Source organism: Gordionus sp. m RMFG-2023, chromosome 1 (assembly GCF_954871325.1).
Source record: "Gordionus sp. m RMFG-2023 chromosome 1, tfGorSpeb1-WG-v2, whole genome shotgun sequence".
In the NCBI taxonomy this organism is placed as follows: domain Eukaryota; kingdom Metazoa; phylum Nematomorpha; class Gordioida; order Chordodea; family Parachordodidae; genus Gordionus; species Gordionus sp. m RMFG-2023.
The window spans coordinates 52334749-52359849 of record NC_088775.1 but is presented as its reverse complement, the minus strand read 5'-3'; the positions used below and the strand labels follow the sequence as shown (position 1 = coordinate 52359849).

Below are 25101 nucleotides of genomic sequence, written 5' to 3'. Positions count from 1 at the left end.
TTATTTAGTGCTTAATTAGTATATTTAAATTCCGTAATTTATTTTGTTAACCGTCATATGAAAAAATTGTAAAACGCTAAAGAAATATTTAGAGGTCAAATTTCGGCTAGAAAATTATGAAAGCACTAACGATGAAACTTATATATTTAGATCTCAATTATCAATATAATTATGCAGGAATTCTGATAGTTACCCTGATTCAATATAGCATATCAATAATTCAAATTTTTTGACACCTCTTTAGAATCTTAAGAAAAGAATATATCAAATTGATTATGTTTCTATAGATAGATATGAATAATTGTATTCAACTCTTCTCTAGAAATTATCAAAACAACTAAAGAAGTTATTAATAAAAATACAAGTCCAACTCCACTTAGTTGTCGAAAATATAATCCTCAAGCGTTATATCTTTTTATTGGAAAACTGTTTCGATAATATAAATAGATTGTAGAATAAGAGTGTTATATTTTTATTCGAATATTATAACTACAATATTGATGGAAGAATAAAGAAGGAAAAAATTATAAAAAATGTATATAATTTTCAACGAATAAAACAGCAATTAGCAAAAATAAGCATATAATCAATAAAACATTCTATATAACAAATACGAATATAATAGGAATATTGTTTAAAAAACCTTTATGGCATAGTTATAAATAATATTTAATTTTTTAATACATATAATGCAATATAATTTTATTTGAATTGTATAGGATAATTTTCAATTCACAATTTCTGTTGTCACAAATGCCATAATTTATTTAGGGGTCGTGTATTAGAGTTGATTATGCCCACTGTATTAAATCAATAAGCAGATGGCAGGGTTTATATAAAAACCCCGTTTGTTTAGAGTTTTATATTCGCACAATGGCTATGTTAATTAAATGTGGGTCCTTGCAACAGGCAGAAATGATAATTGAGTCTTTAATAATCACATGTACTAGCGAATTTAGTGGGACTGAAATATGTCCCGATAATTGTTGGAATGCTAAAAAATACCTAAAACTTATTATATCTGGACTTGAAAAAATGGAAACTGATATTTATGATGGAGTCGATGATATTGAGATAATTAATTTAAATATAACCAGTAATCTCTATCATTGGATAGGAAATTTGAAAAATAGGGCCAAATCTAAGAGTGCAATATTTGTAAAAGAAGAAAACTATTTTTATTGCCCAGATATTATGATACATTTATGCAATTTTTTGAGGACATATCCCTTATGGTCTAACATTATGCAAGCACATTATAAATATGGGCAACCTACTGCCTCTACGACTAATGTTGAAAGTTATTTCAACAACTTAAAAAATAGAAACTTAAAATCTGAAACATTACCATTACGTTTGGATAAGTTTTTTTGCAAGCATTTCAAAGAAATAAAAGGTATGATTACACTAGCGGAAGCTGCAAGAATTACAAATTTAATTAAAGAAGAAAATAGTGATTTAGATATCGTACCACAATCAGAATTTAAAATTAACGAGTTAATTAAGGAGGAAAAGATTGAAAAAATAGATATCGAATCACAAGAGTGAATTGAAAATGCAGAAATTTAAAATTAATGAAGTTTCGATTGACGATGAAGATTAAATTAATGAAAATCTAATACTTGAAAACTGGAAAGGGTTGGCAGATAAGCCTATAGCAAGAAAAAAACGTTCCTATTATGGGACTCACTGTACTGAAATTTTGCACTTAATAGAAGGCAAAAAAATTAAATTGGGATTATTAAGAAATGGAAATCTTTTTACAATGGCACATCCTTTAAAAATAGGGACAAAACAGTTTTTAATAGGTAATACATGTGCTATTGATGCATTTTCCCAAGGGGTGGCGGTGGCCTGCTGCGATAGCAAATTATATTTCTCATATTTTGATAAAATAATAAATAACGTTTTTCAGCATTTTATTAAATATTTAATATCACATAGAATTAATAAAACAACATATATAATGAGAGCTGAATTAGTGATGACAATGTTCCCCAAGATTTTAGTTACTAATACTAATGATTTATATCGTTTGTCATGTGAGGCAACTATTTTTTATGTGATCGACAAATGTTTTAAAAATATATATAGTATGACGGATAAATTTAAATGCACTAATAATGAGTGCTATAAGACGGAGAATATAAGAAATGGCTTATATATACCAATTAATATAAACATTATAAATACAACAGGTATCCAAAACTTGGCAGCTGCAATTGAAGACACCTTGCCTGCCCAATCCTTTTGTAAATCGTGCAAGAATTTGAACCTTGTGCATGAGTACGAATTTCATGAACAAATCATTATTGAAACAACAGGATGTGAAATGTTTAAATTAAATGATTTCCCGATATTTATAAATCTAGATGTTAAAACATATTTTTTAAGAGCAGCAATTATTTTTATACCACCTGCTGTGTCCACAGGGTTAGGACATTATATATGTTATTCAAAACGAATAGATGGAACTTGGGAAGTTTATAATGACCTTTTAAAATCCATGGTATGCAAAAGAAATGACATCCTAGAATGTGATATGTCATCCTTGTTATATACAATATAAGGAAAGAAAATTTTCGAAAAAGGATTAAAATATATGATGAGTGAATCAAACATGCATTTTTATATTGATTAGCTATGGAAATTGATGAATGTATCGGAAATGTATTTTTACATTGATTCGCTATGAATCCTCAATTTAATTAAAAATTTGATGAGTGAATCGGAAATGTATCTTATTTTTGATACGATATGATTACTGAAAATTTAATAAAATTTGATTAATGTGTCAGAAATGTATCTTATTTTTGATACGATATGATTACTGAAAATTTAATAAAATTTGATGAATGTATCGGAAATGTATTTTTACATTGATTAGTTATGATTCGTCAATTTAATTAAAAATTTGATGAGTGAATCGGAAATGTATCATATTTTTGATATATGATCACTGTAAATTTAATAAAATTTGATGAATGTGTTGGAAATGTATTTTTACATTGTTTCGCTATGAGTCCTCAATTTAATTAAAAATTTGATGAGTGATTCTGAAATGTACCTTTTTTTTGATACGATATGATTACTGAAAATTTAATAAAATTTGATGAATGTGTCGGAAATGTATTTTTACATTGATTCGCTATGATTTCTCTTAAAAATTTGATGTGTGAATCTGCAATTTATTGCGCTTCTAAGTGATTTGACAATTATAAACTCCAAGAAGACCCAATGTGCCTACAAATGTGAGTTGCTTGAAAATATAAACATCAATTCGTAAAGTATAAAATATTAATTTTTTTTTAAAGTTCTCTTTTCATATCTTTGTCTCTTTTTTTTATTTCTTCCTTTTTTTAGTCAATCTTATTTTTCCCTCTTTGCTCCCTTAAATTCCAACTGCCACCTTCACGGGGTGGGGAGTGAATGTGATTAGTTAATGGGGTAAATAAGATAGGTATTAAAAACTCTCATCTAACAATAATAACTTAATTTGGCTTTAAATTATAAATAAAAAGGTAAAAAATTGTAGGCAAAAATTAAATGCGCCCGTCTTTCTTGACGGTAGTACTGTTATAATTAGTTATCATAATACAAATAAAAATAAAGTTTGACCATTAATATTGTTCAACATTTCGTTAGATAGCTTTTACAATTAAGCCCTTGACACTTCCTATGCAAAAATATATTTAAATTAAATCCATATTATGCTAGAGAGAATTAAATTTGTCGTAAAAGTTCAATATAGTACTGGAATTATTAAATTAGAAAATATATGATATTTTCTCCGATCTTATATATTATATGGTATTTGCTGAAGTTTATTAATCCTATAGAATAAGGTATATTTTAAAATATCAAATGAATAATATATATGATCTTAGGATTGAAGAATGTTTTTATCTTGGGAGGAGCTTATCAAATCAAATGATTTTACACGACCCCTAAATAAATTATGGCATTTGTGACAACAGAAATTGTGAATTGAAAATTATCCTATACAATTCAAATAAAATTATATTGCATTATATGTATTAAAAAATTAAATATTATTTATAACTATGCCATAAAGGTTTTTTAAACTATATTCCTATTATATTCGTATTTGTTATATAGAATGTTTTATTGATTATATGCTTATTTTTGCTAATTGCTGTTTTATTCGTTGAAAATTATATACATTTTTTATAATTTTTTCCTTCTTTATTCTTCCATCAATATTGTAGTTATAATATTCGAATAAAAATATAACACTCTTATTCTACAATCTATTTATATTATCGAGTAACAGTTTTCCAATAAAAAGATATAACGCTTGAGGATTATATTTTCGATCACTAAGTGGAGTTGGACTTGCATTTTTATTAATAACTTCTTTAGTTGTTTTGATAATTTCTAGAGAAGAGTTTGAATACAATTATTCATATCTATCTATAGAAACATAATCAATTTGATTTCTTAAGATTCTAAAGAGGTGTCAGAAAATTTGAATTATTGATATGCTATATTGAATCAGAGTATCTATCAGAATTCCTGCATAATTATATTGATAATAATGAGATCTAAATATATAAGTTTCATCGTTAGTGCTTTCATAATTTTCTAGCCGAAATTAGACCTCTAAAAATTTCTTTAGCGTTTTACAATTTTTTCATATGACGGTTAACAAAATTAATAACGGAATTTAAATACACTAATTAAGCACTAAATAATGGCGAAAACCGGATGTTTAATACTCCTATAGTTTTTGTTTTGGCACGTCGCCATTATTTGTTTATTTTTGTTTTTTTCGTGAATAACTTTTTATTCTTAAATTCAGCTACAAAACTGATTAAAGCACTAACCTCTTCTAACGAAGGACTAAAGAATGATATAAGTTTCATCGTTAGTGCTTTCATAATTTTCTAGCCGAAATTTGACCTCTAAAAATTTCTTTAGCGTGTTACAATTTTTTCATATGACGGTTAACAAAATAAATTACGGAATTTAAATATACTAATTAATAGTGATGTTAAAAGTTACTTTTGAAACATAATTAGTTACAGTTACTAGTTACATTGGCAAAAACATAACTAGTTACAGTTACTAGTTACATTTTACAAAAGTAACTAGTTATTAGTTACAGTTATTTTCAAAATTTTTTGCAATTATTGTAGAAGGAGGAGGTATAATTTCTTCATCATCTGACTCAGAATTCATATTGTATTCTGTTTCTATCTAGGAGATAAATTAAATAACACTATCTAAATTAGGAATAGAATAATCAATTAATGAGTGAAACATACAGTTCTAAATGTGTCTAATTTATATATAATTTGATTATAAATAAAAATTCAGGCTAGACCAAAAAATAAATTTCAGAAAGCAATCATTTTTTAAAATTTAAGTAATGTGCTTATGCTTTTGTTAGACTTGGTTCTTGTAAGTAATGATTAATAATTTAATATTAAATTCTAAAATTATCTGTTTTTGTTTTTCCTTATACTAAATTTAAATTTTTTTATTACGTATGATATGAAGTTCCAATGCTTGTTACTTGACGGAAAAAAATTTATTGTGCTACATTTGTAAATAAATATAATATTATAATTTATTAAATTACTTGAATTTGCTTACAAAATTATGAAGCCCAGCAGCAATGTAACAATTTAAGAAAAGAAAATCAATTTGAACGGAAAATTATAACAATCAGACATTTTCACAAAATTTTAAATTAATAAATTTAATTTAAAAAATAAATTTAATTTAAAATATTTATCACAACATATTAAATATAAAATTAATTATTTGAATAAATCTTTAAAAGTAACTAGTTACTTTTGGCAGTTACATTTCAAAAATTATAACTAGTTACAGTTACTAGTTACAATTTTAAAAATATAACTAGTTACAGTTATTTTTTAGCCAAAGTAACTAGTTACCTTAACATCACTACTAATTAAGCACTAAATAATGGCGAAAACCGGATGTATAGTACTCCTATAGTTTTTGTTTTGGCACGTCGCTTTTATTTGTTTATTTTTGTTTTTTTCGTGAATAACTTTTTATTCATATATTCGGCTACAAAATGGATTGAAGCACTAACCTCTACTAACGAAGCACTAAAGAATGATATATGTTTCATCGTTAGTGCTTCCAATCGACTTTTAAGCTTGAAGTTGGCACAAATATTTATTTTTGCTTATAACTTTTTTTCCTTAAATTCGGCTACTATACGGATTAAAGCACTAACAAGCACTAACGAAGCGCTAAAAAATGATATAAGTTTCATCGTTAGTGCTTTCATAATTTTCTAGCCGAAATTTGACCTCTAAAAATTTCTTTAGCATTTTACAATTTTTCCATATGACGGTTAACATAATTAATAACGGAATTTAAATACACTAATTAAGCACTAAATAATGGCGAAAACCGGATGTATAGTACTCCTATAGTTTTTGTTTTGGCACGTCGCCATGTTTATTTTTGTTTTTTTCGTGAATACCTTTTTATTCTTAAATTCGGCTACGGAACTGATTAAAGCACTAACCTCTACTAACGAAGCACTAAAGAATGATATAGTTTCATCGTTAGTGCTTCCAATCGACTTTTAAGCGTGAAGTTGGCACAAATATTTATTTTTCCTTATAACTTTTTTTCCTTAAATTCGGCTACTATACAGATTAAAGCACTAACAAGCACTAACGAAGCGCTAAAAAATAATATAAGTTTCATCGTTAGTGCTTTCATAATTTTCTAGCCGAAATTTGACCTCTAAAAATTTCTTTAGCATTTTACAATTTTTCCATATGACGGTTAACATAATTAATAACGGAATTTAAATACACTAATTAAGCACTAAATAATGGCGAAAACCGGATGTATAGTACTCCTATAGTTTTTGTTTTGGCACGTCGCCATGTTTATTTTTGTTTTTTTCGTGAATACCTTTTTATTCTTAAATTCGGCTACGGAACTGATTAAAGCACTAACCTCTACTAACGAAGCACTAAAGAATGATATAAGTTTCATCGTTAGTGCTTCCAAAAGTTCGGCCAACTTCACGCCTAAATCGTGACGTCATAGTTTTTATTTAGCTTATAACTTTTTTTTCTAATGCGGTTAAGTAAATTAATAACGGAATTTAAATAACTAATTAAGCACTAAATAATGGCGAAAACCGGATGTATAGTACTCCTATAGTTTTTGTTTTGGCACGTCGCCATGTTTATTTTTGTTTTTTTCGTGAATACCTTTTTATTCTTAAATTCGGCTACGGAACTGATTAAAGCACTAACCTCTACTAACGAAGCACTAAAGTATGATATAAGTTTCATCGTTAGTGCTTCCAAAAGTTCGGCCAACTTCACGCCTAAATCGTGGCGTCATAGTTTTTATTTAGCCTATTTTTTTTATAAGGCGGTTAAGTAAATTAATAACGGAATTTAAATACACTAATTAAGCACTAAATAATGGTCAAAACCGGATGTTTTGTACTCCTATAGTTTTTGTTTTGGCACGTCGCCCATATTTGTTTATTTTTGTTTTTTTCGTGAATAACTTTTTATTCATATATTCGGCTACAAAATGGATTGAAGCACTAACCTCTACTTACGAAGCACTAAAGAATGATATATGTTTCATCGTTAGTGCTTCCAATCGACTTTTAAGCGTGAAGTTGGCACAAATATTTATTTTTCCTTATAACTTTTTTTCCTTAAATTCGGCTACTATACAGATTAAAGCACTAACAAGCGCTAAAAAATAATATAAGTTTCATCGTTAGTGCTTTCATAATTTTCTAGCCGAAATTTGACCTCTAAAAATTTCTTTAGCATTTTACAATTTTTCCATATGACGGTTAACATAATTAATAACGGAATTTAAATACACTAATTAAGCACTAAATAATGGCGAAAACCGGATGTATAGTACTCCTATAGTTTTTGTTTTGGCACGTCGCCATGTTTATTTTTGTTTTTTTCGTGAATACCTTTTTATTCTTAAATTCGGCTACGGAACTGATTAAAGCACTAACCTCTACTAACGAAGCACTAAAGAATGATATAAGTTTCATCGTTAGTGCTTCCAATCGACTTTTAAGCGTGAAGTTGGCACAAATATTTATTTTTCCTTATAACTTTTTTTCCTTAAATTCGGCTACTATACAGATTAAAGCACTAACAAGCACTAACGAAGCGCTAAAAAATAATATAAGTTTCATCGTTAGTGCTTTCATAATTTTCTAGCCGAAATTTGACCTCTAAAAATTTCTTTAGCATTTTACAATTTTTCCATATGACGGTTAACATAATTAATAACGGAATTTAAATACACTAATTAAGCACTAAATAATGGCGAAAACCGGATGTATAGTACTCCTATAGTTTTTGTTTTGGCACGTCGCCATGTTTATTTTTGTTTTTTTCGTGAATACCTTTTTATTCTTAAATTCGGCTACGGAACTGATTAAAGCACTAACCTCTACTAACGAAGCACTAAAGAATGATATAAGTTTCATCGTTAGTGCTTCCAAAAGTTCGGCCAACTTCACGCCTAAATCGTGACGTCATAGTTTTTATTTAGCTTATAACTTTTTTTTCTAAGGCGGTTAAGTAAATTAATAACGGAATTTAAATAACTAATTAAGCACTAAATAATGGCGAAAACCGGATGTATAGTACTCCTATAGTTTTTGTTTTGGCACGTCGCCATGTTTATTTTTGTTTTTTTCGTGAATACCTTTTTATTCTTAAATTCGGCTACGGAACTGATTAAAGCACTAACCTCTACTAACGAAGCACTAAAGTATGATATAAGTTTCATCGTTAGTGCTTCCAAAAGTTCGGCCAACTTCACGCCTAAATCGTGGCGTCATAGTTTTTATTTAGCCTATTTTTTTTATAAGGCGGTTAAGTAAATTAATAACGGAATTTAAATACACTAATTAAGCACTAAATAATGGTCAAAACCGGATGTTTTGTACTCCTATAGTTTTTGTTTTGGCACGTCGCCCATATTTGTTTATTTTTGTTTTTTTCGTGAATAACTTTTTATTCATATATTCGGCTACAAAATGGATTGAAGCACTAACCTCTACTTACGAAGCACTAAAGAATGATATATGTTTCATCGTTAGTGCTTCCAATCGACTTTTAAGCGTGAAGTTGGCACAAATATTTATTTTTCCTTATAACTTTTTTTCCTTAAATTCGGCTACTATACAGATTAAAGCACTAACAAGCGCTAAAAAATAATATAAGTTTCATCGTTAGTGCTTTCATAATTTTCTAGCCGAAATTTGACCTCTAAAAATTTCTTTAGCATTTTACAATTTTTCCATATGACGGTTAACATAATTAATAACGGAATTTAAATACACTAATTAAGCACTAAATAATGGCGAAAACCGGATGTATAGTACTCCTATAGTTTTTGTTTTGGCACGTCGCCATGTTTATTTTTGTTTTTTTCGTGAATACCTTTTTATTCTTAAATTCGGCTACGGAACTGATTAAAGCACTAACCTCTACTAACGAAGCACTAAAGAATGATATAAGTTTCATCGTTAGTGCTTCCAATCGACTTTTAAGCGTGAAGTTGGCACAAATATTTATTTTTCCTTATAACTTTTTTTCCTTAAATTCGGCTACTATACAGATTAAAGCACTAACAAGCACTAACGAAGCGCTAAAAAATAATATAAGTTTCATCGTTAGTGCTTTCATAATTTTCTAGCCGAAATTTGACCTCTAAAAATTTCTTTAGCATTTTACAATTTTTCCATATGACGGTTAACATAATTAATAACGGAATTTAAATACACTAATTAAGCACTAAATAATGGCGAAAACCGGATGTATAGTACTCCTATAGTTTTTGTTTTGGCACGTCGCCATGTTTATTTTTGTTTTTTTCGTGAATACCTTTTTATTCTTAAATTCGGCTACGGAACTGATTAAAGCACTAACCTCTACTAACGAAGCACTAAAGAATGATATAAGTTTCATCGTTAGTGCTTCCAAAAGTTCGGCCAACTTCACGCCTAAATCGTGACGTCATAGTTTTTATTTAGCTTATAACTTTTTTTTCTAAGGCGGTTAAGTAAATTAATAACGGAATTTAAATAACTAATTAAGCACTAAATAATGGCGAAAACCGGATGTATAGTACTCCTATAGTTTTTGTTTTGGCACGTCGCCATGTTTATTTTTGTTTTTTTCGTGAATACCTTTTTATTCTTAAATTCGGCTACGGAACTGATTAAAGCACTAACCTCTACTAACGAAGCACTAAAGTATGATATAAGTTTCATCGTTAGTGCTTCCAAAAGTTCGGCCAACTTCACGCCTAAATCGTGGCGTCATAGTTTTTATTTAGCCTATTTTTTTTATAAGGCGGTTAAGTAAATTAATAACGGAATTTAAATACACTAATTAAGCACTAAATGGTCAAAACCGGATGTTTTGTACTCCTATAGTTTTTGTTTTGGCACGTCGCCCATATTTGTTTATTTTTGTTTTTTTCGTGAATAACTTTTTATTCATATATTCGGCTACAAAATGGATTGAAGCACTAACCTCTACTTACGAAGCACTAAAGAATGATATATGTTTCATCGTTAGTGCTTCCAATCGACTTTTAAGCGTGAAGTTGGCACAAATATTTATTTTTCCTTATAACTTTTTTTCCTTAAATTCGGCTACTATACAGATTAAAGCACTAACAAGCACTAACGAAGCGCTAAAAAATAATATAAGTTTCATCGTTAGTGCTTTCATAATTTTCTAGCCGAAATTTGACCTCTAAAAATTTCTTTAGCATTTTACAATTTTTCCATATGACGGTTAACATAATTAATAACGGAATTTAAATACACTAATTAAGCACTAAATAATGGCGAAAACCGGATGTATAGTACTCCTATAGTTTTTGTTTTGGCACGTCGCCATGTTTATTTTTGTTTTTTTCGTGAATACCTTTTTATTCTTAAATTCGGCTACGGAACTGATTAAAGCACTAACCTCTACTAACGAAGCACTAAAGAATGATATAAGTTTCATCGTTAGTGCTTCCAATCGACTTTTAAGCGTGAAGTTGGCACAAATATTTATTTTTCCTTATAACTTTTTTTCCTTAAATTCGGCTACTATACAGATTAAAGCACTAACAAGCACTAACGAAGCGCTAAAAAATAATATAAGTTTCATCGTTAGTGCTTTCATAATTTTCTAGCCGAAATTTGACCTCTAAAAATTTCTTTAGCATTTTACAATTTTTCCATATGACGGTTAACATAATTAATAACGGAATTTAAATACACTAATTAAGCACTAAATAATGGCGAAAACCGGATGTATAGTACTCCTATAGTTTTTGTTTTGGCACGTCGCCATGTTTATTTTTGTTTTTTTCGTGAATACCTTTTTATTCTTAAATTCGGCTACGGAACTGATTAAAGCACTAACCTCTACTAACGAAGCACTAAAGAATGATATAAGTTTCATCGTTAGTGCTTCCAAAAGTTCGGCCAACTTCACGCCTAAATCGTGACGTCATAGTTTTTATTTAGCTTATAACTTTTTTTTCTAATGCGGTTAAGTAAATTAATAACGGAATTTAAATAACTAATTAAGCACTAAATAATGGCGAAAACCGGATGTATAGTACTCCTATAGTTTTTGTTTTGGCACGTCGCCATGTTTATTTTTGTTTTTTTCGTGAATACCTTTTTATTCTTAAATTCGGCTACGGAACTGATTAAAGCACTAACCTCTACTAACGAAGCACTAAAGTATGATATAAGTTTCATCGTTAGTGCTTCCAAAAGTTCGGCCAACTTCACGCCTAAATCGTGGCGTCATAGTTTTTATTTAGCCTATTTTTTTTATAAGGCGGTTAAGTAAATTAATAACGGAATTTAAATACACTAATTAAGCACTAAATAATGGTCAAAACCGGATGTTTTGTACTCCTATAGTTTTTGTTTTGGCACGTCGCCCATATTTGTTTATTTTTGTTTTTTTCGTGAATAACTTTTTATTCATATATTCGGCTACAAAATGGATTGAAGCACTAACCTCTACTTACGAAGCACTAAAGAATGATATATGTTTCATCGTTAGTGCTTCCAATCGACTTTTAAGCGTGAAGTTGGCACAAATATTTATTTTTCCTTATAACTTTTTTTCCTTAAATTCGGCTACTATACAGATTAAAGCACTAACAAGCGCTAAAAAATAATATAAGTTTCATCGTTAGTGCTTTCATAATTTTCTAGCCGAAATTTGACCTCTAAAAATTTCTTTAGCATTTTACAATTTTTCCATATGACGGTTAACATAATTAATAACGGAATTTAAATACACTAATTAAGCACTAAATAATGGCGAAAACCGGATGTATAGTACTCCTATAGTTTTTGTTTTGGCACGTCGCCATGTTTATTTTTGTTTTTTTCGTGAATACCTTTTTATTCTTAAATTCGGCTACGGAACTGATTAAAGCACTAACCTCTACTAACGAAGCACTAAAGAATGATATAAGTTTCATCGTTAGTGCTTCCAAAAGTTCGGCCAACTTCACGCCTAAATCGTGACGTCATAGTTTTTATTTAGCTTATAACTTTTTTTTCTAAGGCGGTTAAGTAAATTAATAACGGAATTTAAATAACTAATTAAGCACTAAATAATGGCGAAAACCGGATGTATAGTACTCCTATAGTTTTTGTTTTGGCACGTCGCCATGTTTATTTTTGTTTTTTTCGTGAATACCTTTTTATTCTTAAATTCGGCTACGGAACTGATTAAAGCACTAACCTCTACTAACGAAGCACTAAAGTATGATATAAGTTTCATCGTTAGTGCTTCCAAAAGTTCGGCCAACTTCACGCTTAAATCGTGGCGTCATAGTTTTTATTTAGCCTATAACTTTTTTTTATAAGGCGGTTAAGTAAATTAATAACGGAATTTAAATACACTAATTAAGCACTAAATAATGGTCAAAACCGGATGTTTTGTACTCCTATAGTTTTTGTTTTGGCACGTCGCCCATATTTGTTTATTTTTGTTTTTTTCGTGAATAACTTTTTATTCATATATTCGGCTACAAAATGGATTGAAGCACTAACCTCTACTTACGAAGCACTAAAGAATGATATATGTTTCATCGTTAGTGCTTCCAATCGACTTTTAAGCGTGAAGTTGGCACAAATTTTTATTTTTGCTTATAACATTTTTTCCTTAAATTCGGCTACTATACGGATTGAAGCACTAACAAGCACTAAAAAATGACATATGATTCATCGTTAGAGTTCCAATCGTTCGGCCAACTTCACGGAGCTCGAAAAGTCTAAAATTTTTGAATAATAAAAATGTTTTATATACTTTCAAAATATTAAATTTTTTTTACTTAAAATATATAATTTTTTTACTTAAAATATAATATAAATATAATATTTTTATTACTTTTAAAATATAATATTTTTTCCTTACTCTTATAAATTAAAAAGAAATTTTTTACTTTTTATTATGGATTCCACTCCATCTGACATTTTATCTTTTTTGGATGATTCCCCATTTGAAAATTCAAGTCATTCTCTTGGTGAAGATTTTCAGGTAAAATTACATTTAAGTTAGAGACCTTCATGGGCCTAGATTTTAGGACCAAGCCCGGCCCAGGCCAATCGTAAAAAAAAAATTTTAAGCCAAGGCCCGGATCGGCCCGTTTTTAATATTTAAAAAAATTACCAAGCCCGGCCCAAGCCCGCTATAATATTTAAAAAATTTTCCAAGCCCAGCCCAAGCCCATAAAGTTATTTTATGTATACTTAACTTATGCTGAAGTAATACTATTAGAAATATAATATTTTATTTAGTAATAATATATCATCTCAACAATATTTATAAATAATATGTAAATTAAAAGTGAATGGAATATTTACATTGTAATTGTATGGATAGATTTATTTGATTAATTGTTTAAAGGAATATTTACAATTTTCAATTAAACTTGCATCTAAATTACATTTATTACAATAAATATAAAACTCTAAAAGAAAATCTTTTTGCAATAATTTGATTATGATATATATGTACCTTGATTTGATTTGCAAGATATATCATGTTTCATACTTATGATTTTTTATGGTGTATATATTCATAACCTTTATAGTTTATGAAATTATGTCCTTTTTGAGTTTTCTAATTAAAATTTTATTTTCAAATATTATAAAAAGTTTACTTGAATATCTATTCTATTTGTCTACGTCTAACAATGTTTTTAAATTTTCTGCTACTGTTGGGATTTTGCTTTGAATTTGACGCTAACTTGGGAAAATATATGTCATATCGAAAATGTTGGCCATCTTTGGGAACATTTTTGGGAATATTCCCTGATTTTCGCTGTTTCGTGCCCAGGCCGTTGTGTTAAGTTAAGTAAAATTATACCAATTTCCGATTTAAAAAATATATACTCTCCCAAGGTGTATAGGAAATTTGATAAATAACACTAATAAAATCAGAATGATTTGTTATATTTGTCCTATTAAATATCCTTAAAATAAGCTAAATTTGAATTTAAAAATTTAGGCCCAAGCCCTATTGCAAAAATTTCCAACGAACCCAAGCCCGGCCCAGGCCCGCTAGAAATTTTATAATGCCGTGTGCCGGCCCGACCCATGAAGGTCTCTAATTGCAGTTAGCTAAAGTGACTTCTACATAAAATCCTGACCCATATATAAATCATACAAATGATATTTTTTTTAAAAAGATATTAGATCAAAGTTTGGTTCCGCTGAAATCTTCCAATGATCCTTGTGTCAAAAAAAATTTTTTGGATACACCGAGAAAAGGGAATAGAAAATGTACTTTGTGTAACAAAACCTATCGCATAAGTACATCAACAAGTAAATTTTTTTAAATATATAAAATACGTAAAATTATTAGTATAAAAATTTTTAACGAATGATTTAATTAAATATATTTTTTTTACCTTGTTGTACCTTTGTTTTTACGTAATAAAATATTAGTGTTGTAAAAGGGCTAAGCCGAACTCAGCCAGTTTTTGAGTAGAAAAATTACTCAGATACAAGCTGGCTCAATAAGTCATATGAGTTGGCTCAGGAGTTCCTCAAGCCGACTTTTCAGCCAAAATTTACTTTTGATTAATAATTTTTAAAATTATAATTATGTAGAAATAGTGTACCATCGGCATTTGGAGTGAAAAAATTTATTCAGATTTAAGTTAAAAATTATAATTATGTAGAAATAGTGTGCCATCGCTATTTTGAGTGAAAAAATTTATTCAGAACATGAGTGTACTAGCTAAATTAGGTTGCTCAAATATTCTTTATAACTAAAATATAATATAATAAACACCCCTGGCCCGAGACCTATTTTATAAAAATAATTTAGTTCGGGCTTAATAATTTAAAAAATTCAAACCGCGCAGGCAGGGGGCGGACTCGTTACGATACGGCTTCGTAAGCACTCTTTTATAACGGCCTCATTTATTCCCTTAAATAGTTTCTTCAAATTATATGATTTTTATAACTAACGATTTACATTTTTAAGAAAAGAATAGTATGACACGATACTTATATATTTTGTTTAAAATTGATAATCTAAAATCATATTCATTGCACATATATATCTTGTATTAGATATACAACGATATATATAGCACTATAAAATAAAATATACATATTAAATATAAAATATAAAATACCTACTCAATAAAATCAATTATATCAGAGTTGTTAACAGATACTTTTTAAATGGATCTAGATACGGATACATCGTCTGAAAATTTATCTAGATATAGATACAATTTTTATTATACTCTTATATATAGTGTTTGCAATGGTCCGGTCCCTTTTTTCTAAAATAAGATCGGACTAATGGACCGTTAAGTCAAATGAGACCGGACCGTGGGACTATCGGTCCAGTCGGTCCCATATAATTTTTTTTATTAAGCTACAAAAGTTTTTCCTGGCAATTTTGCTAGTATGAATATAACATGACTCATTTTACTTAGGTAATTGTTTAGAATTTTTTTTTTCGAAAGGTATTATAAGTGAACACTTTAATATTAGGATTTATGTATTCAATCATTTCCAAAAATTTAATATAATCATAGTATTGTAAACTTTTATTTTCTTTAATCGATCTTCAATCGGACCGGACCACAGGACCGTGTTGTGGAACCGGACCGTCCCGTGGGACACAAGAGCATGATGGGACCGACTTGGACCGGACCGTCGGCCCGACCGGACCTTTGCAAACACTACTTATATAGTTTGTATAATCTTAAATTAGATTCTATTGTAAAAATTAATGAAATGAACTAAAAATATTGACTCGTTATCATATTTATCAAAATATAACTAAAATAATGATTTTTAGATTATAATATTGTTGTTAAACAGCTCGTTTTGAGCTTTTAAAAAAATCGGCTCAAGCCGTTTAACAACACTAGATTTTAATTTAATATATGATTATAAATAATTATTTATTTCAGTAATAAAATATTTTCAAAATTTTTCGTTTATTTGTAAAAACATTTTTAGCTATACTACTAAGTCTTTCGGCGCTTAAAAATACTAAAATCTCGACATTCATTTTTGAAAAAATAATTTAAAATTTGTATCAAAATTTAAATCATTAAACAATCATATCTGCTGCTATGGGTTGCTGAAAAAATCGGCCAACAACTGTATGTCGGCAAATTATATTTTTTGTGGAGCTAATGTTTTGATTATTTTTATAAATGAAAGATTTTCAACAACTGAAAATGGTTGCAGTGTTGCAACTTGCAAGTTGAGGTAATGCTAACTAAAATTTTCATATTTTTTGGTAGACATGGCAGATATGTTTCATTATTTTGAAATATTTTTTAAAATATGCTCTATAAATTGTCATGGATAAACAATGTCGGAACTTGTTGATGATGCTTCATTGATTATTACTTCTTTCTCTTCCTCTTTGTCACTATTAATATTAATCTAAATAAATTTTAAAAATTAGTATAATAAAATAAAATTAACCAATTCTATTGAAAATGACAGATACCTTGAATAGATTGTAATATCAAAATTTGTTTGTTTTAAGCCTGAAATTTTTTTTAGATACCCGATGAATTATATTTGTCAATGTAATCTAAAATATTTAAAAGAAAAATTTATCTTACATTTTTATGAATATTGGTTTTATTTTTATAAATAACAATTTCTTTTATAATACAATATTATATAGTATATTCTCAAACTTTTAGCAATGTTGTTCAACTACTCGATTTGATCTGATTTTTAAAAACGGCTAACTATATTTTAGACAGGTAAATATTGCCTAAGCCTCGAGATTTAGCTTATAGATTTCCATTACTTTGTGGCATCTATGATCAAAATTTCTGGTTTTGCCTAATAATTTTGTGGATAAAATTTTGAGTTAGCCGTTTTTAAAAATCGGCTCAAATCGAGCCATTTAACTACACTATTTTTTACCATGTATTTTTTATAAACTAATTAAAATTACCACAAATACAATTTATTATATAACAAATTTTTTATAGTATCAATTTGTAATATAAATATTTGTTCAAAAGATAAAATAAATATGCTTATTAAATGATAATTCTCGCTGAAATATACGGTAAAATACCGAATAGGTGAATTTTTATATACAACACCAGGTCGAATATAATTAAAAAATCCAGGCAGGGCCAAAAAAATTTTTTAAATAAAGGCTGGGCCTAAAAAAATTTTTTCAAAAAAATCGGTCGGGACGGGCCGTGGAAATAAGACCTCTGCAGGTCTCTGATATATGTTATAATATTTTATACATAATTTTTTTTTTATAGCAGTCTTAATATTTTTTAATATATATATATATATATATTTAAATTAATTATTTCAAAAAATTTAAATAATAAATAAACGGATAAGATCTTGTTTGTATTGAATTACTAAATAAGATATAAAAAATAATAATGAATTTTTAATGTCTAAAGTTTATTTATATTTTTAGCCAATTTGCGAAAACACAAATATTTTCACACCCAGAATCCCTATCCACTGTATCTGTTAAAGTACCCGATACATTATATGGTTCTAGGAAATTAACTGCTGATGAAAATTTATATTGTAATAAATTAATACTTGGATATTTGATAAAAAATAATATTGCCTTTCATACAATAGATAGTCAATATTTTAAGGACATATTTAGATATTTAAATAAGAATGTCAAAATATGGTGCAGGCAAACTGCCATCAAGCACCTAGGCTCATTATATAATTGTGCCAAAAACAAAAATAAACATTTTGAATCAAGAAGAATGTCAGTTATCATTAATTACAGATATCTGGACTGGGCTAAATTTTCTATCATATTGTGCACTAACCGTCCATTTTATAAATAAGGATTGGAAGTTGAAATTTTTTTTACTAGATATAATAAAAATTCCCGCATCCTCACACGGGAATAGATATATTTGAGTTGATAATATCAACTCTTGAGGAATTCCAAATTGAAAAAAAAATATTATCTATAACCCATGATAATGCTGCAAATGTTATAGTAGCTGCCGATTTGTTAGTAGATTATTTCATAAATAATGGTAACGCCAATGCAAATAATAATAGATGCTTAGCACACGAAATTAATATTATCGTTCAAGCGGGCTTAGACAGCTTATCTACTCATCTTGCCAAAATACATATTTTAATTAGCAAAATGCATAAAAGCCCAAAGTTTATGCAAGAGTATATCAATTTAAGTGGAGGTTGTAGGATACCTCTAGATATAGCCACTAGATGGAACAGTATGTATTTAATGATAACTACTGTTAATAAAGTAACATTTTATTATTTGATATTTTTTATAATCATTTTTTATTTTTTGTAATCTTACTTTTTGTTTTATATATATTCTAATTTATATTTTAGAAAATGTATATATACCTTAAGAAAAGAAAAAGAAATAGACATAATAAAGTTAATAATAAAATATATTTTTATTTACTCGCACGTTTTAGCTTCCTCCTTTCTTTTCATTGTGCCCTGGCTCTGGGTGGTGGACTAGAATGAGATGACTACCTAACCTATGGAGATGACTGCTTAACCTATTGAGATGACTACCTAATTTATTGACATGATCAATGCCTAATCTATTGATGACTGCTTAACCTATTGAGATGACTGCCTAATCTATTGAGATGACTACCTAATTTATTGACATGATCAATGCCTAATCTATTGATGACTGCTTAACCTATTGAGATGACTGCCTAATCTATTGAGATGACTACCTAATTTACTGAGATGACTACCTAATCTATTGATATGACCAAGAATCAAACCTTAGCACGTTCTTTCATGCAAAATGCTTCTTTCTTCATGGTGTCCTGGCTCTGGATGTTGGACTGGAATATGATAACCAGCACCTAACCTAATGTGGCAACCTAGAAAGAACCAATATGAAAGTTGAACGTTAGGTTATGAATTCTATTTTGTGAGACCAATGATGATTACTTATTATTCTAATCCTAGAAGAAAAGTTATTATAAATTAAGATTTTATGCCGGGATAAAGGCATGTTATAAATTTTTAAAATCACTAAAATGTAAAATCATAATGGATATATTTGAACACACAAAAAGCCTTTAAAATATTATTTACTTAATTTCTTAGTAAAATATTGATATTTTTTGATTTCTTGAATGATGACCAATTGTTGTAAATTAACTAAACCTAAAGATGAATTCTTAGATATAATTTAAATAAACCATTAAAAATTCTAAACAAGAAGATAAAACTTTAATTTTAAATATATTAAAATGTAATTAAAACATATGAATTAAAAGGGATTGATTTAAATAACCCTAAGTAATACTTAATATGATAAAAATGTTTTTGAAATAAAGCTTTTGAAGACAAGTGGTTATGTTACATCTTCATTTTAGATAAATATTTAAATGATGTGATGAGATCATTTTCTAAAAATTATCTTAGGAAGAATTTTTATTAAAAATAACACTTTTTGAATTAAAACTAGGGTGTGAAATTTAAATTTTTTATTTAAAGAGAGGGAAATGTGAATAATATTTTATTTGCATATTTTAACCTCGGAGATTGAAAATAAATAAAAATAAATTAAATACTAAAACGCAAAAATTAATTAAACACTAAAACGCGAAAAAATAAAAGTCATTAAAACGCGAAAAATAAAAACGCGAAAAATAAAAAGGCTAAAAATATAACAATCTTATTGATTTATCATTCTTCACTTATTTTTATATCTTGATGAACTATTATTTCTTATTATTCGCAACTTACTGATGATAATAACGATTTTGAAAAATGATAATAATAACAACTGAGCACTAAAAGCAAGCTACATGAAGTCACGATTTGTAAAACATTCGATATGGATATTAAGCTCACGATTTAAACCAACGTGAAAAATCGATTTAAACAAACCAACGATTGGGACAAGCCAACGTTATGATGATTTGTGATACAACTTGATTACCAAAACGATAAACTACTTGGACAACAAACTCTCTATGACTTCTCAGATGAATTTATGGGAAGGCTTTCAGAAGAGGGAGAATGTTACATTATAGTGTAATTTTTAACCTTACTTTTACTTTTGTTTTTTTGCATACAAACTTTTTATAATCTAATTTTGTAACTTTACTTTTTATTTTTTCGTAACGTTATTTTTTATTTTTTGTAATCTTACTTTTTGTTTATATTTATATTCTAATTTATATTTTAGAAAATGTATATATACCTTAAGAAAAGAAAAAGAAATAGACATAATAAAGTTAATAATAATAAAATACATTTTTACATACTGGCACGTTTATCATGATTTTCTTCAGGAGGCAAAGTTATTGATTGAGCTAGGATCAAATTAGAACGCTATCATTTTTTAAATAAAATATTTAATATTATTTTTTATATAATCAATAGTACAAATATTATTTTTTTATAAATTATATATCTTATAATAAAAAATGACCTTCAAAAAATATTTGTTTTATTGAGTCACTTCTAAATAATGCAATAATAAAGAACAGGGAAACTTTTTATGGGCTGCTTTACGTTATTTTGGCTATTTAGAAGGGTAAGATATAAAAAAAATTAAAGATGTTTTGGAAAATAAGGCAAGATTATAGGATTTGCAAATGAATTGATCAAAATGTAGGCCAAATTTGCAAAACAATGAAAATAAAATTTTCTAATAAGATTTAAGAATACTATCATTTTGGTTTAATTTATGTGCTAAGAATAAAATTAACATAAAGAAATATAGTTAAAATTGAATCAAAGGTGATATTATTAAATTCAAATAAAATATATGATAATTTAAAATATTTATTCATAATTATATCAGAATTCACATTAAAATGAAAAGTTGTTTATTTTTTTTATTCGACTTATATAAATTTCTTTTGATGGAAACAAAAGCTTAATGTTTTATTATCTTTAAACTCTTTTTCTTCTACAAATTTTAACTGGCCCTTAAAAGGGCCTTTGGGTATTATATGGAGGTGTTATTGTTTATTTCTATTGTATACTTTTTGACTTTATTGTCACTTGCTACATAGAAGCCTTATTTTGAATATAATAAACATTGTTTAATCTAAATAATTATTTTATTATAGTGTTTAGATTTTTTATCTTAACTTAATTGAAATATTTTAACCAATAAGTATAAGAAGTAAAACAACTTAAGATTGAATTTTAAAATTTATTTTAAATTGAAATCCAATGGGTAGATAATATTTAACTTAGTTCAATAAGCAATTAAGCCAATAAGTCAGTTATGCAATAGTAGTAAGAGTAACACTATAGATTGTTAAAAATAGAATTAAATAAAATTAGAGAAGCTTATATTAGCTACTATGGTTTTCAAGATTCTTTGGAATAATTTGGAAGCCAATTATTTGAAGAAAAAAAGTTTTATTAGTGAATTTTCATCAGTGAGCAAAATTTTAAGGTCTCAGTTTTGATAAAATACATGCATAAAAAATAAAATCAACCTCTGAGTGATAATATATGAAATTAAATCAAACTGACTAAAATATGTTATAATTCATTGGGAATTATTTATATCTCATTTATGCATATTCTTAGACAACATATAAATTGATAAAAATATTTGTTTCTTAAAGTATTGGATAATATTAGCTATCTTTATACCTGCAAATCATTAAATGATTCAAATTGAGCCCCAACCTATTAAATAGATTATAGAGTAAAATAAAAATTTTAGGTAAAACTTTTAATAATTACATTTCAAATCAATAGTAAATATATTCTTAAAAATATTGTTACCTCTAAATTTATTTGACTTGTAGAGGTTATATTGTCTAAATCAAAAAGATCAAAATTGCTTTGATGTGCATCCATAAGAATCTAGTATGATATAAGCTTTTTAAAAAAATATTATTATTAGAGATTTGCTATAAGCTAGGCTGAGCAACCTCTTAAAATATATACATGGCCTGTGGATTTTTTTGTGCTAATATTTATATCATAATCTTGAATTAATAGAGAGATGGTAAATAAGAGGTAATATATTTAATTTAACCATTCCAAATATCACAAATAGTTTTTATTTGTATGTTCAACTACATACATTTTTGATTAGGGCTTGTATTTAAAGAGAACTAGGGTGGGCCTAACAACTTAAGTAAAAAATTTGAATAGGGTGGGTAGCACAAAGGCAAACATTTAACCTGTCCAGTGTGCCTGTATAAGCATAACTATAAATTTAACAATTATTCTTTTATAATATAAATTGAGTATAAAAATACTTGGCTATCAAGGTACTGTAAAATGAACAGGTACTGTAAAAGGAATAGGTTCTGTAAAAGGAATAACCTATTTCATTAAATTTTAAATATTGTGTGTATATAAATACGATTACTTTTATAATATAAATTGAATGTCCATATTGAATGTTTAAATAATTGTTTAGTTTTTCAAATAAAATAATTATAAAACGAACATTTATAAACGAGAGCTTTCGTAATTTTACTTATTTATTTACCAAAAAATAAATATATGACGTATTTTGGCGTGCTTGTTAATTTATGAAAAACATGAAAAAATAGTGCACGCTACCGTGCATTATCATTACACTCCACTTTAAGTTAAATGAATGCGCGTTACATAATAAACATATACTATTTAATAACCAAAATATATAATATTAATTTATTAATTTCTAATATAACACTTCAGATAAATTTTTTATGCATATTATAAATAAATATTAACTATTTAATAAAGTGTCTTAGTTATTTTGCTTAATTTTCTTAAGGGCCAATTCAAAATGATTTTTACATTCATAATATTTATTATAATTAAAGAAATAAAATACTTATGAATTTAATATTTTAAGGAGTTGTGCTAATTATTAATAACTATTTAACCTTAACATTTAGCAACCCTATCCCACTTATGGAGAAAATTTAAACCATTTTTACTTTTATTAAGATATCATATTCCCCTGTAAAATCTGGATCTCTTGGTATTAATTTTATTAATTAGTTTTATTTTATTTATTATTTTTAATATGTATAATCAATCCTTGTTTGTAATATTCCATTTTTTATGCTTATTATTAATAATAAATATCAATATTTAAAAGAATAGAGTTACAATATAAATCTAATAATATTCTATAAGATATAATATAAATTCATCAAAATTAATATCAATATTTAAAAATATATTATTAAAATTAATCATAATTCAGGCACAATATACAAATTTATTTATTCACCATTAAATAAATTTGTTTTGGGCAATTTCTGACGAATATTGATATTCGATTTTCTATTTTGATTATCATCATAATGATGAAATTTTCTTTAAATCGAGTTTTTTACAAAAATATTTAAGATAGAGTTACAAATTTTATATCATTTTATAGCCCTTAAAATTTTACGTTGGAAAATATATAAAAAAAAAATAAATTCAAGTGTTTTCCTATTTCCGAGAAATAAAAAATTAACATTGTTAGGAAGGGATTTTTTTTCGGTGTTAATATTCATTAAAAATGTTTATTACCTTTATATTAAATGATTTAATAAAAAATCTCGATAACCATTTTTGTTTATTTAATTATATTTAAATATATAAAAATAAAAAAATGTAATATAGATGGCGTTATATTAAAATATTTTTATAATATATAATTTTTAATAAAAATATGAATAGTATTGTGATTAAAATTAAAAAATCAATTGAGTATAACCAAGAATGATGTCCTGGGGCGATATGTAAGCAGGCAGCCCATACAGATATTATTTTATTGACACTATTTCAAACTATTATAATTTTTCGCGTATTAATAGAAATTCATAAAGCCATAATTTGTAGATACATCCTTTTATTTTTATGGATCTACTATCGTTATTATTTGAAATTAAAGATTTTATCAGTTTATTTATTTTTTTTATATCATCTCCCAAAATAAAACTTTGGCGAACAATTGATCAGGAAACTGTAAATATTATATAAAAATTTTACTCCTCTGATGAAGTTAGCCGCGCGATCCCGGGAAAAAGGACTATAAATCCATAATAATCAAAGGGAAAAGGGAGCAGTCTCAAAAAAGATTAATTTTAATCAATTTTAAAGAATTATAAATGCACCCAATAATTAAAGTTGGATTTTCTAAATTTGCAGATTTAAGGCCAAAAAATTGTATTCTGGCTGGATCCAGTGGAACACACAGTGTGTGTGTTTGTGTAATTCATCAAAATTTTAAGCTTATGTTTGTAGATGCTAATTTGGCAAAACTATTAGCTGGGCCAGAATATCCATTACATAACTATAAAAATATTTTAGCCCAAGCAATATGCAATCCAGCCCTCCCTATTTGTTATTTAGAAGATTTTACCTCAATTAAATAAAAAATTAGATGATGTATTTACCCAAAATGACATAGATCATATATCCTTTAAACAGTGGGTATCTGTTGATAGAAGTAATCTAGAAACAATAACAAAATCTTCTCAAGAATTCTTAATTTTTTTTAGAAAAAATTCCACCTATGCTATCTCAATTCCTTTATCGCTACCAATCAATCATCATATATT

At 27.1% G+C, this 25101-nt stretch overlaps 1 long non-coding RNA gene across 1 annotated transcript; it reads right to left on the bottom strand.

Annotated features, from left to right (window-relative positions):
- Window positions 1-22322: 22322 nt before the first annotated feature.
- On the bottom strand, window positions 22323-23028 carry LOC135922478 (uncharacterized). The gene is made up of 3 exons (XR_010570922.1): window positions 22920-23028; window positions 22807-22873; window positions 22323-22420 (listed from the first exon to the last, which is right to left on the bottom strand). It is a non-coding gene; the product is annotated as an uncharacterized LOC135922478 (long non-coding RNA).
- Between the last annotated feature and the right edge of the window lie 2073 nt (window positions 23029-25101).